The sequence below is a fragment of the Arctopsyche grandis genome, unplaced genomic scaffold, assembly GCF_051622035.1.
Source record: "Arctopsyche grandis isolate Sample6627 unplaced genomic scaffold, ASM5162203v2 HiC_scaffold_46, whole genome shotgun sequence".
Taxonomy (NCBI): Eukaryota; Metazoa; Arthropoda; class Insecta; order Trichoptera; family Hydropsychidae; genus Arctopsyche; species Arctopsyche grandis.
Genome location: NW_027518449.1, coordinates 2,636,514 through 2,658,939, shown reverse-complemented (window position 1 = coordinate 2,658,939; position 22,426 = coordinate 2,636,514).

Genomic DNA, 22,426 nt, shown 5'->3' with positions numbered 1-22,426 from the left:
ACATACACACATGCAAACATACAAACACACGAATACACACATACATAATACACACATACAGAAACACACACACATACATACATGCATGCATACATCCATACATACACACATACATAATACACACATGCATACATACATACATACATGCATGCATACATACAAACATACATACGTACCTAACCTAACCTAACCTAACCTAACCTTACCTAACCTAACCTAACCTAACCTAACCTAACCTAACCGAACCTAACCTTACATAACCTAACCTAACCTATACACAAACACACACACATACATACATGCATGCATACATACATACATACATACATGCATACACATACACACATACACACATACATAATACACACATATACAAATGCATACATACACACACACAAATACACACATACATAATACACACATACACGAACACACACACATACATACATACATACATACATGCATGCATACACACGTGCATACATACACACACACAAATACACACATACATAATACACACATACACAAACACACACAGATACATACATACATACATACATACATACATGCATACACACACACACATACACACATACATAATACACACATACACACATGCAAACATACAAACACACGAATACACACATACATAATACACACATACACAAACACACACACATACATACATGCATGCATACAAACATACATACATACGTACATACATACATACATAAATACATGCATACACATACACACATACACACATACACACATACATAATACACACATACACGCATGCAAACATACAAACACAAGAATACACACATACATACATACATGCATACATACATGCATGCATACATACAAACATACATACGTACATACATACATACATGCATAAACACACACACATACACACATACACACATGCAAACATACAAACACAAGAATACACACATACATAATACACACATACACAAACACACACACACATACGTAAATGCATGCATACATACAAACATACATACATACATGCATACACACACACACATACATACATACATACATACATGCATGCATACATACAAACACACAAATACACACATGCATACATACACACACACATACACACATACATAATACCCACATACACACATGCAAACATACAAACACACGAATACACACATACATAATACACACATACACAAACACACACACATACATACATGCATGCATACAAACATACATACATACGTACATACATACATACAAACACACGAATACACACATTCATAATACACACATACAGAAACACACACACATACATACATGCATGCATACATACATACATACACACATACATAATACACACATGCATACATACATACATACATGCATGCATACATACAAACATACATACGTACCTAACTTAACCTAACCTAACCTAACCTAACCTAACCTAACCTAACCTAACCTAACCTAACCGAACCTAACCTAACCTAACCTAACCTAACCTAACCTATACACAAACACACACACACATACATACATGCATGCATACATACATACATACATACATGCATGCATACATACAAACACACAAATACACACATGCATACATACACAGACTTACATACACACATACATAATACACACATACACACATGCAAACATACAAACACACGAATACACACATACATAATACACACATACACAAACACACACACATACATACATGCATGCATACAAACATACATACATACGTACATACATACATACATACATGCATACATACACACATACATAATACACACATACACAAACACATACATACATACATACATACATGCATGCATACATACAAACATACATACGTACATACATACACACACACAAATACACACATGCAAACATACAAACACACACAAACACACATACATAATACACACATACACACACACACACCCACACAAATACACACATACACAAACACACACACATACATACATACATACATGCATGCAAACATGCATGCATACATACAAACATACATACGTACACACATACATACATGCATACACACACACACATACATAATACACACATACACACGTGCAAACATACAAACACACGAATACACACATACATAATACACACATACACAAACACACACACACATACGTAAATGCATGCATACATACAAACATACATACATACATGCATACACACATGCATACATACACACATACATAATACACACATACACAAACACATACATACATACATACATACATGCATGCATACATACAAACATACATACGTACATACATACACACACACAAATACACACATGCAAACATACAAACACACGAATACACACATACATAATACACACATACAGAAACACACACACATACATACATGCATGCATACATACATACATACACACATACATAATACACACATGCATACATACATACATACATGCATGCATACATACAAACATACATACGTACCTAACCTAACCTAACCTAACCTAACCTTACCTAACCTAACCTAACCTAACCTAACCTAACCTAACCGAACCTAACCTTACCTAACCTAACCTAACCTATACACAAACACACACACATACATACATGCATGCATACATACATACATACATACATGCATACACATACACACATACACACATACATAATACACACATATACAAATGCATACATACACACACACAAATACACACATACATAATACACAAATACACGAACACACACACATACATACATACATACATACATGCATGCATACACACGTGCATACATACACACACACAAATACACACATACATAATACACACATACACAAACACACACAGATACATACATACATACACACATACATACATGCATACACACGTGCATACATACACACACACGAATACACACATACATAATACACACATACACAAACACACACACATACATACATGCATGCATACAAACATACATACATACGTACATACATACATACAAACACACGAATACACACATACATAATACACACATACAGAAACACACACACATACATACATGCATGCATACAAACATACATACATACGTACATACATACATACAAACACACGAATACACACATACATAATACACACATACAGAAACACACACACATACATACATGCATGCATACATACATACATACACACATACATAATACACACATGCATACATACATACAAACATGCATGCATACATACAAACATACATACGTACCTAACTTAACCTAACCTAACCTAACCTAACCTAACCTAACCTAACCTAACCTAACCTAACCGAACCTAACCTTACCTAACCTAACCTAACCTAACCTATACACAAACACACACACACATACATACATGCATGCATACATACATACATACATACATGCATGCATACATACAAACACACAAATACACACATGCATACATACACAGACTTACATACACACATACATAATACACACAACCACACATGCAAACATACAAACACACGAATACACACATACATAATACACACATACACAAACACACACACATACATACATGCATGCATACAAACATACATACATACGTACATACATACATACATACATGCATACATACACACATACATAATACACACATACACAAACACATACATACATACATACATACATGCATGCATACATACAAACATACATACGTACATACATACACACACACAAATACACACATGCAAACATACAAACACACACAAACACACATACATAATACACACATACACACACACACACCCACACAAATACACACATACACAAACACACACACATACATACATACATACATGCATGCAAACATGCATGCATACATACAAACATACATACGTACACACATACATACATGCATACACACACACACATACATAATACACACATACACACGTGCAAACATACAAACACACGAATACACACATACATAATACACACATACACAAACACACACACACATACGTAAATGCATGCATACATACAAACATACATACATACATGCATACACACATGCATACATACACACATACATAATACACACATACACAAACACATACATACATACATACATACATGCATGCATACATACAAACATACATACGTACATACATACACACACACAAATACACACATGCAAACATACAAACACACACAAACACACATACATAATACACACATACACACACACACACCCACACAAATACACATATACACAAACACACACACATACATACATACATACATGCATGCATACATACAAACATACATACGTACATACATACACACACACAAATACACACATGCAAACATACAAACACACATACATAATACACACATACAAACACACACACCCACACAAATACACACATACACAAACACACACACATACATACATACATACATGCATGCAAACATGCATGCATACATACAAACATACATACGTACACACATACATACATGCATACACACACACACATACACACATACATAATACACACATACACACGTGCAAACATACAAACACACGAATACACACATACATAATACACACATACACAAACACACACACACACATACATACATGCATACAAACATACATACATACGTACATACATACATACATACATACATGCATACACATACAAACAAACATACACACACACAAATACACACATACATAATACACACATACACAAACACACACAAATACATACATACATGCATGCATACATACATACATACATACATATATGCATACATACAAACATACATACATACATGCATACACACACACATACATACATACATACATACATGCATGCATACACACGTGCATACATACACACACACAAATACACACATACATAATACACACATACACAAACACACACAGATACATACATACATACATACATACATACATGCATACACACACACACATACACACATACATAATATACACATACACACATGCAAACATACAAACACACGAATACACACATACATAATACACACATACACAAACACACACACATACTTACATGCATGCATACAAACATACATACATACGTACATACATACATACATACATACATGCATACACATACACACATACACACATACATAATACACACATACACGCATGCAAACATACAAACACAAGAATACACACATACATACGTACATACATACATACATGCATAAACACACACACATACACACATACACACATGCAAACATACAAACACAAGAATACACACATACATAATACACACATACACAAACACACACACACATACGTAAATGCATGCATACATACAAACATACATACATACATGCATACACACACACACATACATACAAACATACATACATGCATGCATACACACATGCATACATACACACATACATAATACACACATACACAAACACATACATACATACATACATACATGCATGCATACATACAAACATACATACGTACATACATACACACACACAAATACACACATGCAAACATACAAACACACACAAACACACATACATAATACACACATACACACACACACACCCACACAAATACACACATACACAAACACACACACATACATACATACATACATGCATGCAAACATACAAACATACATACGTACATACATACACACACACAAATACACACATGCAAACATACAAACACACACAAACACACATACATAATACACACATACACACACACACCCACACAAATACACACATACACAAACACACACACATACATACATACATACATACATGCATACATGCATGCATACATACAAACATACATACGTACACACATACATACATGCATACACACACACACATACACACATACATAATACACACATACACACGTGCAATCATACAAACACACGAATACACACATACATAATACACACATACACAAAGACACACACACACATACATACATGCATGCATACATACATACATACACACATACATAATACACACATGCATACATACATACATACATGCATGCATACATACAAACATACATACGTACCTAACCGAACCTAACCTAACCTTACCTAACCTAACCTAACCTAACCTAACCTAACCTAACCTAACCGAACCTAACCTTACCTAACCTAACCTAACCTATACACAAACACACACACATTCATACATGCATGCATACATACATACATACATACATGCATACACATACACACATACACACATACATAATACACACATATACAAATGCATACATACACACACACAAATACACACATACATAATACACACATACACGAACACACACACATACATACATACATACATACATGCATGCATATACACGTGCATACATACACACACACAAATACACACATACATAATACACACATACACAAACACACACAGATACATACATACATACATACATACATACATGCATACACACACACACATACACACATACATAATACACACATACACACATGCAAACATACAAACACACGAATACACACATACATAATACACACATACACAAACACACACACATACATACATGCATGCATACAAACATACATACATACGTACATACATACATACATAAATACATGCATACACATACACACATACACACATACACACATACATAATACACACATACACGCATGCAAACATACAAACACAAGAATACACACATACATACATACATGCATACATACATGCATGCATACATACAAACATACATACGAACATACATACATATATGCATAAACACACACACATACACACATACACACATGCAAACATACAAACACAAGAATACACACATACATAATACACACATACACAAACACACACACACATACGTAAATGCATGCATACATACAAACATACATACATACATGCATACACACACACACATACATACATACATACATACATGCATGCATACATACAAACACACAAATACACACATGCATACATACACAGACTTACATACACACATACATAATACACACAACCACACATGCAAACATACAAACACACGAATACACACATACATAATACACACATACACAAACACACACAGATACATACATACATACATACATACATACATGCATACACACACACACATACACACATACATAATACACACATACACACATGCAAACATACAAACACACGAATACACACATACATAATACACACATACACAAACACACACACATACATACATGCATGCATACAAACATACATACATACGTACATACATACATACATAAATACATGCATACACATACACACATACACACATACACACATACATAATACACACATACACGCATGCAAACATACAAACACAAGAATACACACATACATACATACATGCATACATACATGCATGCATACATACAAACATACATACGTACATACATACATACATGCATAAACACACACACATACACACATACACACATGCAAACATACAAACACAAGAATACACACATACATAATACACACATACACAAACACACACACACATACGTAAATGCATGCATACATACAAACATACATACATACATGCATACACACACACACATACATACATACATACATACATGCATGCATACATACAAACACACAAATACACACATGCATACATACACACACACATACACACATACATAATACCCACATACACACATGCAAACATACAAACACACGAATACACACATACATAATACACACATACACAAACACACACACACATACGTAAATGCATGCATACATACAAACATACATACATACATGCATACACACACACACATATATACATACATACATACATGCATGCATACACACATGCATACATACACATACATAATACACACATACACAAACACATACATACATACATACATACATGCATGCATACATACAAACATACATACGTACATACATACACACACACAAATACACACATGCAAACATACAAACACACGAATACACACATACATAATACACACATACAGAAACACACACACATACATACATGCATGCATACATACATACATACACACATACATAATACACACATGCATACATACATACATACATGCATGCATACATACAAACATACATACGTACCTAACCTAACCTAACCTAACCTAACCTTACCTAACCTAACCTAACCTAACCTAACCTAACCTAACCGAACCTAACCTTACCTAACCTAACCTAACCTATACACAAACACACACACATACATACATGCATGCATACATACATACATACATACATGCATACACATACACACATACACACATACATAATACACACATATACAAATGCATACATACACACACACAAATACACACATACATAATACACACATACACGAACACACACACATACATACATACATACATACATGCATGCATACACACGTGCATACATACACACACACAAATACACACATACATAATACACACATACACAAACACACACAGATACATACATACATACACACATACATACATGCATACACACGTGCATACATACACACACACGAATACACACATACATAATACACACATACACAAACACACACACATACATACATGCATGCATACAAACATACATACATACGTACATACATACATACAAACACACGAATACACACATACATAATACACACATACAGAAACACACACACATACATACATGCATGCATACAAACATACATACATACGTACATACATACATACAAACACACGAATACACACATACATAATACACACATACAGAAACACACACACATACATACATGCATGCATACATACATACATACACACATACATAATACACACATGCATACATACATACAAACATGCATGCATACATACAAACATACATACGTACCTAACTTAACCTAACCTAACCTAACCTAACCTAACCTAACCTAACCTAACCTAACCTAACCGAACCTAACCTAACCTAACCTAACCTAACCTAACCTATACACAAACACACACACACATACATACATGCATGCATACATACATACATACATACATGCATGCATACATACAAACACACAAATACACACATGCATACATACACAGACTTACATACACACATACATAATACACACAACCACACATGCAAACATACAAACACACGAATACACACATACATAATACACACATACACAAACACACACACATACATACATGCATGCATACAAACATACATACATACGTACATACATACATACATAAATACATGCATACACATACACACATACACACATACACACATACATAATACACACATACACGCATGCAAACATACAAACACAAGAATACACACATACATACATACATGCATACATACATGCATGCATACATACAAACATACATACGTACATACATACATACATGCATAAACACACACACATACACACATACACACATGCAAACATACAAACACAAGAATACACACATACATAATACACACATACACAAACACACACACACATACGTAAATGCATGCATACATACAAACATACATACATACATGCATACACACACACACATACATACATACATACATACATGCATGCATACATACAAACACACAAATACACACATGCATACATACACACACACATACACACATACATAATACCCACATACACACATGCAAACATACAAACACACGAATACACACATACATAATACACACATACACAAACACACACACACATACGTAAATGCATGCATACATACAAACATACATACATACATGCATACACACACACACATATATACATACATACATACATGCATGCATACACACATGCATACATACACATACATAATACACACATACACAAACACATACATACATACATACATACATGCATGCATACATACAAACATACATACGTACATACATACACACACACAAATACACACATGCAAACATACAAACACACGAATACACACATACATAATACACACATACAGAAACACACACACATACATACATGCATGCATACATACATACATACACACATACATAATACACACATGCATACATACATACATACATGCATGCATACATACAAACATACATACGTACCTAACCTAACCTAACCTAACCTAACCTTACCTAACCTAACCTAACCTAACCTAACCTAACCTAACCGAACCTAACCTTACCTAACCTAACCTAACCTATACACAAACACACACACATACATACATGCATGCATACATACATACATACATACATGCATACACATACACACATACACACATACATAATACACACATATACAAATGCATACATACACACACACAAATACACACATACATAATACACACATACACGAACACACACACATACATACATACATACATACATGCATGCATACACACGTGCATACATACACACACACAAATACACACATACATAATACACACATACACAAACACACACAGATACATACATACATACACACATACATACATGCATACACACGTGCATACATACACACACACGAATACACACATACATAATACACACATACACAAACACACACACATACATACATGCATGCATACAAACATACATACATACGTACATACATACATACAAACACACGAATACACACATACATAATACACACATACAGAAACACACACACATACATACATGCATGCATACAAACATACATACATACGTACATACATACATACAAACACACGAATACACACATACATAATACACACATACAGAAACACACACACATACATACATGCATGCATACATACATACATACACACATACATAATACACACATGCATACATACATACAAACATGCATGCATACATACAAACATACATACGTACCTAACTTAACCTAACCTAACCTAACCTAACCTAACCTAACCTAACCTAACCTAACCTAACCGAACCTAACCTAACCTAACCTAACCTAACCTAACCTATACACAAACACACACACACATACATACATGCATGCATACATACATACATACATACATGCATGCATACATACAAACACACAAATACACACATGCATACATACACAGACTTACATACACACATACATAATACACACAACCACACATGCAAACATACAAACACACGAATACACACATACATAATACACACATACACAAACACACACACATACATACATGCATGCATACAAACATACATACATACGTACATACATACATACATACATGCATACATACACACATACATAATACACACATACACAAACACATACATACATACATACATACATGCATGCATACATACAAACATACATACGTACAAACATACACACACACAAATACACACATGCAAACATACAAACACACACAAATACACATACATAATACACACATACACACACACACACCCACACAAATACACACATACACAAACACACACACATACATACATACATACATGCATGCAAACATACAAACATACATACGTACATACATACACACACACAAATACACACATGCAAACATACAAACACACACAAACACACATACATAATACACACATACACACACACACACCCACACAAATACACACAAACACAAACACACACACATACATACATACTTACATACATGCATACATGCATGCATACATACTAACATACATACGTACACACATACATACATGCATACACACACACACATACACACATACATAATACACACATACACACATGCAAACATACAAACACACGAATACACACATACATAATACACACATACAGAAACACACACACATACATACATGCATGCATACATACATACATACACACATACATAATACACATATGCATACATACATACATACATGCATGCATACATACAAACATACATACGTACCTAACCTAACCTAACCTAACCTAACCTTACCTAACCTAACCTAACCTAACCTAACCTAACCTAACCGAACCTAACCTTACATAACCTAACCTAACCTATACACAAACACACACACATACATACATGCATGCATACATACATACATACATACATGCATACACATACACACATACACACATACATAATACACACATATACAAATGCATACATACACACACACAAATACACACATACATAATACACACATACACGAACACACACACATACATACATACATACATACATGCATGCATACACACGTGCATACATACACACACACAAATACACACATACATAATACACACATACACAAACACACACAGATACATACATACATACATACATACATACATGCATACACACACACACATACAAACATACATAATACACACATACACACATGCAAACATACAAACACACGAATACACACATACATAATACACACATACACAAACACACACACATACATACATGCATGCATACAAACATACATACATACGTACATACATACATACAAACACACGAATACACACATTCATAATACACACATACAGAAACACACACACATACATACATGCATGCATACATACATACATACACACATACATAATACACACATGCATACATACATACATACATGCATGCATACATACAAACATACATACGTACCTAACTTAACCTAACCTAACCTAACCTAACCTAACCTAACCTAACCTAACCGAACCTAACCTAACCTAACCTAACCTAACCTAACCTAACCTAACCTAACCTAACCTATACACAAACACACACACACATACATACATGCATGCATACATACATACATGCATGCATACATACAAACACACAAATACACACATGCATACATACACTGACTTACATACACACATACATAATACACACATACACACATGCAAACATACAAACACACGAATACACACATACATAATACACACATACACAAACACACACACATACATACATGCATGCATACAAACATACATACATACGTACATACATACATACATACATGCATACATACACACATACATAATACACACATACACAAACACATACATACATACATACATACATGCATGCATACATACAAACATACATACGTACATACATACACACACACAAATACACACATGCAAACATACAAACACACACAAACACACATACATAATACACACATACACACACACACACCCACACAAATACACACATACACAAACACACACACATACATACATACATACATGCATGCAAACATGCATGCATACATACAAACATACATACGTACACACATACATACATGCATACACACACACACATACATAATACACACATACACACGTGCAAACATACAAACACACGAATACACACATACATAATACACACATACACAAACACACACACACATACGTAAATGCATGCATACATACAAACATACATACATACATGCATACACACATGCATACATACATACACACATACATAATACACACATACACAAACACATACATACATACATACATACATGCATGCATACATACAAACATACATACGTACATACATACACACACACAAATACACACATGCAAACATACAAACACACACAAACACACATACATAATACACACATACACACACACACACCCACACAAATACACATATACACAAACACACACACAAACATACATACATACATGCATGCATACATACAAACATACATACTTACATACATACACACACACAAATACACACATGCAAACATACAAACACACATACATAATACACACATACAAACACACACACCCACACAAATACACACATACACAAACACACACACATACATACATACATACATGCATGCAAACATGCATGCATACATACAAACATACATACGTACACACATACATACATGCATACACACACACACATACACACATACATAATACACACATGCATACATACATACATACATGCATGCATACATACAAACATACATACGTACCTAACCGAACCTAACCTAACCTAACCTAACCTAACCTAACCTAACCTAACCTAACCTAACCGAACCTAACCTTACCTAACCTAACCTAACCTATACACAAACACACACACATTCATACATGCATGCATACATACATACATACATACATGCATACACATACACACATACACACATACATAATACACACATATACAAATGCATACATACACACACACAAATACACACATACATAATACACACATACACGAACACACACACATACATACATACATACATACATGCATGCATACACACGTGCATACATACACACACACAAATACACACATACATAATACACACATACACAAACACACACAGATACATACATACATACATACATACATACATGCATACACACACACACATACACACATACATAATACACACATACACACATGCAAACATACAAACACACGAATACACACATACATAATACACACATACACAAACACACACACATACATACATGCATGCATACAAACATACATACATACGTACATACATACATACATAAATACATGCATACACATACACACATACACACATACACACATACATAATACACACATACACGCATGCAAACATACAAACACAAGAATACACACATACATACATACATGCATACATACATGCATGCATACATACAAACATTCATACGTACATACATACATACATGCATAAACACACACACATACACACATACACACATGCAAACATACAAACACAAGAATACACACATACATAATACACACATACACAAACACACACACACATACGTAAATGCATGCATACATACAAACATACATACATACATGCATACACACACACACATACATACATACATACATACATGCATGCATACATACAAACACACAAATACACACATGCATACATACACACACACATACACACATACATAATACCCACATACACACATGCAAACATACAAACACACGAATACACACATACATAATACACACATACACAAACACACACACACATACGTAAATGCATGCATACATACAAACATACATACATACATGCATACACACACACACATATATACATACATACATACATGCATGCATACACACATGCATACATACACATACATAATACACACATACACAAACACATACATACATACATACATACATGCATGCATACATACAAACATACATACGTACATACATACACACACACAAATACACACATGCAAACATACAAACACACGAATACACACATACATAATACACACATACAGAAACACACACACATACATACATGCATGCATACATACATACATACACACATACATAATACACACATGCATACATACATACATACATGCATGCATACATACAAACATACATACGTACCTAACCTAACCTAACCTAACCTAACCTTACCTAACCTAACCTAACCTAACCTAACCTAACCTAACCGAACCTAACCTTACCTAACCTAACCTAACCTATACACAAACACACACACATACATACATGCATGCATACATACATACATACATACATGCATACACATACACACATACACACATACATAATACACACATATACAAATGCATACATACACACACACAAATACACACATACATAATACACACATACACGAACACACACACATACATACATACATACATACATGCATGCATACACACGTGCATACATACACACACACAAATACACACATACATAATACACACATACACAAACACACACAGATACATACATACATACACACATACATACATGCATACACACGTGCATACATACACACACACGAATACACACATACATAATACACACATACACAAACACACACACATACATACATGCATGCATACAAACATACATACATACGTACATACATACATACAAACACACGAATACACACATACATAATACACACATACAGAAACACACACACATACATACATGCATGCATACAAACATACATACATACGTACATACATACATACAAACACACGAATACACACATACATAATACACACATACAGAAACACACACACATACATACATGCATGCATACATACATACATACACACATACATAATACACACATGCATACATACATACAAACATGCATGCATACATACAAACATACATACGTACCTAACTTAACCTAACCTAACCTAACCTAACCTAACCTAACCTAACCTAACCTAACCTAACCGAACCTAACCTAACCTAACCTAACCTAACCTAACCTAACCTATTCACAAACACACACACACATACATACATGCATGCATACATACATACATACATACATGCATGCATACATACAAACACACAAATACACACATGCATACATACACAGACTTACATACACACATACATAATACACACAACCACACATGCAAACATACAAACACACGAATACACACATACATAATACACACATACACAAACACACACACATACATACATGCATGCATACAAACATACATACATACGGACATACATACATACATACATGCATACATACACACATACATAATACACACATACACAAACACATACATACATACATACATACATGCATGCATACATACAAACATACATACGTACATACATACACACACACAAATACACACATGCAAACATACAAACACACACAAATACACATACATAATACACACATACACACACACACACCCACACAAATACACACATACACAAACACACACACATACATACATACATACATGCATGCAAACATGCATGCATACATACAAACATACATACGTACACACATACATACATGCATACACACACACACATACATAATACACACATACACACGTGCAAACATACAAACACACGAATACACACATACATAATACACACATACACAAACACACACACACATACGTAAATGCATGCATACATACAAACATACATACATACATGCATACACACATGCATACATACATACACACATACATAATACACACATACACAAACACATACATACATACATACATACATGCATGCATACATACAAACATACATACGTACATACATACACACACACAAATACACACATGCAAACATACAAACACACACAAACACACATACATAATACACACATACACACACACACACCCACACAAATACACATATACACAAACACACACACATACATACATACATACATGCATGCATACATACAAACATACATACGTACATACATACACACACACAAATACACACATGCAAACATACAAACACACATACATAATACACACATACAAACACACACACCCACACAAATACACACATACACAAACACACACACATACATACATACATACATGCATGCAAACATGCATGCATACATACAAACATACATACGTACACACATACATACATGCATACACACACACACATACACACATACATAATACACACATGCATACATACATACATACATGCATGCATACATACAAACATACATACGTACCTAACCGAACCTAACCTAACCTAACCTAACCTAACCTAACCTAACCTAACCTAACCTAACCGAACCTAACCTTACCTAACCTAACCTAACCTATACACAAACACACACACATTCATACATGCATGCATACATACATACATACATACATGCATACACATACACACATACACACATACATAATACACACATATACAAATGCATACATACACACACACAAATACACACATACATAATACACACATACACGAACACACACACATACATACATACATACATACATGCATGCATACACACGTGCATACATACACACACACAAATACACACATACATAATACACACATACACAAACACACACAGATACATACATACATACATACATACATACATGCATACACACACACACATACACACATACATAATACACACATACACACATGCAAACATACAAACACACGAATACACACATACATAATACACACATACACAAACACACACACATACATACATGCATGCATACAAACATACATACATACGTACATACATACATACATAAATACATGCATACACATACACACATACACACATACACACATACATAATACACACATACACGCATGCAAACATACAAACACAAGAATACACACATACATACATACATGCATACATACATGCATGCATACATACAAACATTCATACGTACATACATACATACATGCATAAACACACACACATACACACATACACACATGCAAACATACAAACACAAGAATACACACATACATAATACACACATACACAAACACACACACACATACGTAAATGCATGCATACATACAAACATACATACATACATGCATACACACACACACATACATACATACATACATACATGCATGCATACATACAAACACACAAATACACACATGCATACATACACACACACATACACACATACATAATACCCACATACACACATGCAAACATACAAACACACGAATACACACATACATAATACACACATACACAAACACACACACACATACGTAAATGCATGCATACATACAAACATACATACATACATGCATACACACACACACATATATACATACATACATACATGCATGCATACACACATGCATACATACACATACATAATACACACATACACAAACACATACATACATACATACATACATGCATGCATACATACAAACATACATACGTACATACATACACACACACAAATACACACATGCAAACATACAAACACACGAATACACACATACATAATACACACATACAGAAACACACACACATACATACATGCATGCATACATACATACATACACACATACATAATACACACATGCATACATACATACATACATGCATGCATACATACAAACATACATACGTACCTAACCTAACCTAACCTAACCTAACCTTACCTAACCTAACCTAACCTAACCTAACCTAACCTAACCGAACCTAACCTTACCTAACCTAACCTAACCTATACACAAACACACACACATACATACATGCATGCATACATACATACATACATACATGCATACACATACACACATACACACATACATAATACACACATATACAAATGCATACATACACACACACAAATACACACATACATAATACACACATACACGAACACACACACATACATACATACATACATACATGCATGCATACACACGTGCATACATACACACACACAAATACACACATACATAATACACACATACACAAACACACACAGATACATACATACATACACACATACATACATGCATACACACGTGCATACATACACACACACGAATACACACATACATAATACACACATACACAAACACACACACATACATACATGCATGCATACAAACATACATACATACGTACATACATACATACAAACACACGAATACACACATACATAATACACACATACAGAAACACACACACATACATACATGCATGCATACAAACATACATACATACGTACATACATACATACAAACACACGAATACACACATACATAATACACACATACAGAAACACACACACATACATACATGCATGCATACATACATACATACACACATACATAATACACACATGCATACATACATACAAACATGCATGCATACATACAAACATACATACGTACCTAACTTAACCTAACCTAACCTAACCTAACCTAACCTAACCTAACCTAACCTAACCTAACCGAACCTAACCTAACCTAACCTAACCTAACCTAACCTAACCTATTCACAAACACACACACACATACATACATGCATGCATACATACATACATACATACATGCATGCATACATACAAACACACAAATACACACATGCATACATACACAGACTTACATACACACATACATAATACACACAACCACACATGCAAACATACAAACACACGAATACACACATACATAATACACACATACACAAACACACACACATACATACATGCATGCATACAAACATACATACATACGGACATACATACATACAAACACACGAATACACACATTCATAATACACACATACAGAAACACACACACATACATACATGCATGCATACATACATACATACACACATACATAATACACACATGCATACATACATACATACATGCATGCATACATACAAACATACATACGTACCTAACTTAACCTAACCTAACCTAACCTAACCTAACCTAACCTAACCTAACCTAACCTAACCGAACCTAACCTAACCTAACCTAACCTAACCTAACCTAACCTTACCTAACCTAACCTATACACAAACACACACACACATACATACATGCATGCATACATACATACATGCATGCATACATACAAACACACAAATACACACATGCATACATACACTGACTTACATACACACATACATAATACACACATACACACATGCAAACATACAAACACACGAAAACACACATACATAATACACACATACACAAACACACACACATACATCCATGCATGCATACAAACATACATACATACGTACATACATACATACATACATGCATACATACACACATACATAATACACACATACACAAACACATACATACATACATACATACATGCATGCATACATACAAACATACATACGTACATACATACACACACACAAATACACACATGCAAACATACAAACACACACAAACACACATACATAATACACACATACACACACACACACCCACACAAATACACACATACACAAACACACACACATACATACATACATACATGCATGCAAACATGCATGCATACATACAAACATACATACGTACACACATACATACATGCATACACACACACACATACATAATACACACATACACACGTGCAAACATACAAACACACGAATACACACATACATAATACACACATACACAAACACACACACACATACGTAAATGCATGCATACATACAAACATACATACATACATGCATACACACATGCATACATACATACACACATACATAATACACACATACACAAACACATACATACAAACATACATACATGCATGCATACATACAAACATACATACGTACATACATACACACACACAAATACACACATGCAAACATACAAACACACACAAACACACATACATAATACACACATACACACACACACACCCACACAAATACACATATACACAAACACACACACATACATACATACATACATGCATGCATACATACAAACATACATACGTACATACATACACACACACAAATACACACATGCAAACATACAAACACACATACATAATACACACATACAAACACACACACCCACACAAATACACACATACACAAACACACACACATACATACATACATACATGCATGCAAACATGCATGCATACATACAAACATACATACGTACACACATACATACATGCATACACACACACACATACACACATACATAATACACACATGCATACATACATACATACATGCATGCATACATACAAACATACATACGTACCTAACCGAACCTAACCTAACCTAACCTAACCTAACCTAACCTAACCTAACCTAACCTAACCGAACCTAACCTTACCTAACCTAACCTAACCTATACACAAACACACACACATTCATACATGCATGCATACATACATACATACATACATGCATACACATACACACATACACACATACATAATACACACATATACAAATGCATACATACACACACACAAATACACACATACATAATACACACATACACGAACACACACACATACATACATACATACATACATGCATGCATACACACGTGCATACATACACACACACAAATACACACATACATAATACACACATACACAAACACACACAGATACATACATACATACATACATACATACATGCATACACACACACACATACACACATACATAATACACACATACACACATGCAAACATACAAACACACGAATACACACATACATAATACACACATACACAAACACACACACATACATACATGCATGCATACAAACATACATACATACGTACATACATACATACATAAATACATGCATACACATACACACATACACACATACACACATACATAATACACACATACACGCATGCAAACATACAAACACAAGAATACACACATACATACATACATGCATACATACATGCATGCATACATACAAACATACATACGT